Source organism: Emys orbicularis, chromosome 16 (assembly GCF_028017835.1).
Source record: "Emys orbicularis isolate rEmyOrb1 chromosome 16, rEmyOrb1.hap1, whole genome shotgun sequence".
Taxonomy (NCBI): domain Eukaryota; kingdom Metazoa; phylum Chordata; order Testudines; family Emydidae; genus Emys; species Emys orbicularis.
This window is the reverse complement of record NC_088698.1, coordinates 29,162,333-29,167,376: the sequence shown is the minus strand read 5'-3', so window position 1 is coordinate 29,167,376 and position 5,044 is coordinate 29,162,333.

The window sequence follows — 5,044 nt, the reverse complement described above, 5'->3', positions numbered from 1 at the left end:
GGTAGCATCTATTGTTTGCAGCTGTCTTTACAACATAATGGGGCTTGATTGCTCCTTCTATTGAGCCTGAAGGAGGATGCTTGGACACCCATTGGCCTTAATGAGGTCTGTGACTTCCTTTGAATCCAAGAACCCACTGGTAGCAGCCATTAGCATCTTTCAGAGTAACAGTATCTTTCTCTCCACATATGAAACATTGCACAACTGACCAGGAGGATATAAGTTTCCTCTTCCTCTGAGAGCATCGGTTAGTTTCGATGAGGCCGGGTCCTGGGGCTGAAGGACTGATTCCATAGGGCTCATCTGACAGGTTTTTCAGAAGCCAGTGAGATGCCTTTCTTGGGGTATATTCATATAATAGAATAGCAGGGTTGGAAGGTGCTCACCTCCACCTGCAGTAGCATGGAAGGGATTATCACCCATTGCTATCTTCATGAGACCAGTCTGACAACTGTCATCACATATGCTGAGGGCTGTTATAAGGGGATGGGGATTAATTGTTCTCCACATCCACTAGAAGTAGGACAAGAAGCGATGGGCTTAATCTGCAGCAAGGGAGATTTAGGTTAGATGTTAGGAAAAACTTTCTAACTGTCAGGGGAGTTAAACTCTGGAATAGCTTCCAAGGGAGGTTGTGGAATCCCCGTCATTGGAGGTGTTTAAGAACAGGGTGGACAAACACCCATCAGGTTTACTTGGTCTTTCCTCAGTGCAGGGGGCTGGACTTGATGACCTCTCCAGGTCCTTTCGAGCCTGACATTTCTCTCATTCGATGTACAGTGTACCAATGCACTCCAGGTGAAAGTCACCCCTATGCATGGCTCAGGTGCTACGTACCTGGTGATGGCTCACTGAGTGTTACTTAGAGTACATGGAATCTCTCCCATTCCCAGGGAGGCTTTGATTGTCTGACCCAGTGAGAGTTTTGGTTTTTTTTAGTCATTTGCTTTGTACAGTCTCCTTTTATTGTCCAAATGTTAAAGTCCAATAAAAAGAAAGTAAAAAAGAACCAAATAAACAGAGAATCCCAATAAATAACCCACTAAATAGCTTTGAAATGTCAAGCTAAATGTCACTGTGGAAACTAGTTGTTCGGAGCAACATAAAACATAGAATTTTTAAATAAAAAAGACGGGTGTGAGCTCCATGCGAACAAAGTTCTGGTAACATCATAAAACTTCTCTTCGCGAGCATTCTCCTCGCTAGGGACTTAGACCTCCCTATTCCGTGGAGTGTCTGAGCACTAATCAGAATTCAACTCACCCCAACCACCAGCAATCTCTCATTTATATTTAAAGATTTCTCCAACCAATGTGCAACTGTCAAGGAGTTATTGTAGGAACCTCCGGTTCATCAGGTGTGTGTATCACACAAGATGAATTCTCCATTATCAGAGGGCATTGGGTGAGTTTGAGCGGATGGGCCAACCTCAGAAAGGTTCAGGGTTCAGATTCAGCAAAGAAAAGCCCCTAGAAGCTCTGATATTTATCAGAACCATCCACCATCTGAGGCCTGTGAAATTAGGCTGGAAATCTCCCACGAACAGGGATTTTCTGCTACTGGTCAGGCCAGAGTTACATCAAGAGCAGCTGTGATATTTTAAGCGATTGGATGGATCACAGTAGTACAAATGAAAAACATGTGTCTGAGAGAGAGAGATGGGTCAGAGGAGTTGGTGCGGAGAATTCAACTGACCACTTCAGAACCATCCTTCTGCTTGGATTTGGGTTAGCTCTAGAAATGGAGCAGAGTCCATAGGCATCAAACTTTCCCCCTAGTGTTGTGGTCTGGGACTTAGGCAGTTGGCTCTAGTAGTCAGAGGAGGAGCTGGGAACCAGGAACTGGAGGTCAGAGCCGGAGGCAGAATCAGGAGTCAAGCCCAGGGTCAGAGCCAGTAGCCAGGAGTGGGTGTAAAAGCAGGGATCTGGAACAGGGCAGGAACCAGGAAGAGGACAGGAAGGCAGGGTCTAATAGAACAGCCAGTCAGGGATTCACCTCATTGCCCAGACAACTTCCTGTGCCTCCTTCTGGCTTAAATAGGGAGTCTGAGCCAATCAGAGAGGCCAGAGGTCTCCTTCAACCAGGAGCTTCGTGGATGGTGCCTGTGTTGAGGTAGGGTCCATCAGCCCACACTCCCTGCTGGGTGGTGGCTGCAGTCTGGGTGGGTGCAGACCTAGATTCGAAACTCAGGATCCCTCGCACCTAGCCAGTTCACCCACCCTTATCTTGTTTTCTACGCCCTTCTACAAAAAAGTTCTCCAGCCCTGTGCAGTAACAGTCAGAGATGCTACCGCTTCCCTTAGTGAGAAGGCAGTGCCGGGGCTGGGCGTCATGGGGTGCGTAAAGGCGGATTGGATCGTTTGGGGGCATGTTTGTATGAGGAAGGATGAACCAGAGAAGGCAGCTCCCTGCTCTTTTACTGAAGCCTTCTCCCATAAAACCCTGCAGTGCAAATGAGGCCGGATCCTGCCATCGAGACCATCTGTGGTTTTGCCTTTCGAAGGTAACAATATGAAAATCACTGGTCTATAACGGGAACAGTTAGAACGGCTCATTAAACAGGAACATTAATAGTCAGCTGTATAACAACCAGTTCTGCTGATATTGTTACTTCCGCTGGATCATCAATTTTAATTCCTCCTCACGACGATGAAGGGTTCACCAGGGCCAGGCCTCCTTTCGATTCAGGCCAATACACAAGCCGTGTCCTAAAATCTCCCTTATTGCAGTCACTTGGTTGTCTCCCTGCAGAGTGTCACTTTGTCCTGGAGTGAGACTGACTACAAGGCAGCGGCTGAGGTGTCATGCAGCAGCATGAGGCCCAATCCAGTGTTGTCACCTGGATTCCAGTTCAGGAAAGCACTTAAAGATGTGCCTGACTCTTCAGGTCAATGGGACTTGAACACGTGCTTAAAGTTAAGCAGGTGCTTAAGGGCTTGTCTACGCCGTGCAGCAATGCACCCTACAAGGTGGGATTTGTAACGCGCACTATGGTGTTGCACATGATGTGCTCCATGTGCTGGTGTGCACTAAAGGCTCAACGCACACTTCCTTAAAGTGCACTAGAGAACCTTTAGTGTGCACCAGCAGGGTGTGCATGGCTCAATTCATGGGCAACACCTGAGTGCGCTTTACAAGTCCCACCCCCGTAGGGTGCATTACCGCATCCTGTAGATAAGTCCTAAGGGCTTTCCTGAACTGGGACCATGCGTAGTTGATGGACAAATTGCCAAATGCTCCTTGGTTCCATCAGCAAATCTCCCATAAATTGAGATTCTCAGGGATGGGCCAAATTCATCACCCTGGATCCTAAACACTCCCTGACTTTTATTGGGAGAGCTGGGGGGTTTCAGAATCTAGCCCTGAGCAGATCTGAATTGCACAGCATGAGCTCAGCTCTCAGCACTGCCAGGATGTTTTCTGAGCAATCAAGTGTGGGGAATCTGCAAAGCAAGGCTTAAAAATCTTGTTCTCTCGCCTCATTTTTCTGCTTCTTCCTGCTTCTAGCTGGGCTGGAATAAGAGCAGGGCAGCCTTTCCGGTTGGGTTTCGGAACTCGGGGTCCTCGTAGGGCACAGGGCATGCAGAGCTTAATGACAATTACAAATAATTAAAATAAAACAAAAGCTAACCAGGCTTCTTTCCCCTATGGCCCTTTGCGACCAGCATACACACGAGATGCATCTTCCACATGAGATAGTGGCTACAGAGCCAAGGGCAGCATGTAATGACCCTAAGCAAGAACATTGGAGAATGCCCTCGTTTATTTCAAGCTTGAGGTGAAGGGCTGGGTCAGTTCTTGCACAAAGGGGGCAGATGATATGGCACTGTATTTTGTGCTTTTATTACTGTTTGTTCTATGTCGATCCAAAGCCGGCTACTCTTTACCTAGGAGAAGAAGATAAAAATCAACCGTTAATACAAAACGGAGGCAAATGGCAAATATTGATTCAAACAGGAACAATTCTTATTGAATTCTGTAAATGAACAGTTGTCTAGTATTATCCTGAGGTATCTAGCTCAGTTTGCCAGACCCAAGAAACGTAGGCAGCTCGGGAAATGTTTAGATGAACAATAAGGCTTATCCGAACCTCCAGACTTATCACCAATTGCTGGAGAGATGGGTCCAAGCCTCAACATTTGCATTTGAATGTAGATTCAGATGTGGAAACTTGCACAGTTCGGAGATCTTTAGACAGAGTGCTTTGGTTCATTACTCAGTCCGTACACAGGTAAACTTGTGACGGCGATAGGAATTTTTAACTCAGTAAATGGATGATGTACTCCTATCACACAAGGAGGCTAATGAACTTTCCAGTCCATTAGTAACTAAGGAAGATGTTAAACAATATCATCTAGAGATATATATATTTTAAATTAGCTGGCCTGGATAACTTGCACACAAGAATCCTAAGAGTTGGCCGAGGATATCTCTGCCCACTGGTGTTATTTTGTAATAAATCTTGGATTACCAGAGAAATTCACCCTCCCAAGCTGCAGTGTCAGTGATACAATATACAATAGGCTGTGTGCACATCCCCGTAATTACGCTGTCACTGCCTCGGTCTTGCCAGTGTGCAGCAGAGAAGCCAAATGGTACTGGTGGTTAGGCAGCAGCAGGCAGGACTGATGAGTGAGGTCTTCTATTTACAGTAACGGCATGTAGGAAGTTTCTATCTGAGTCAGGCAACTGTGATGTGAGCAGCGTCCATGTGACGACAAAGAATCCAGCCAGCAGAAAAAGATCCACAGCTTTACCAGCCGCATGGTGGGGGAAATTGTAGCTGTGGGTGTTCCAGGGGCTCAGAAACAAGATTAAATTTACACTGATTTATCACGTTTGGAAAATCCTTGATAAAGAGGCTGGAAGCAACAAGAGCTGGAGGGGATGGTAGCAAATGGAACTTTAGGTCAGATACACTAATTAATTAATTAAAAACACTGCTGTAGCCCTGGTAGCAAGAATTGCCAGAGGAAATGACTACATGCAAAGATCAGATGAGTTTAACTTCCCAAAACAACCCTTTGAAAACCACGGGTAGCTG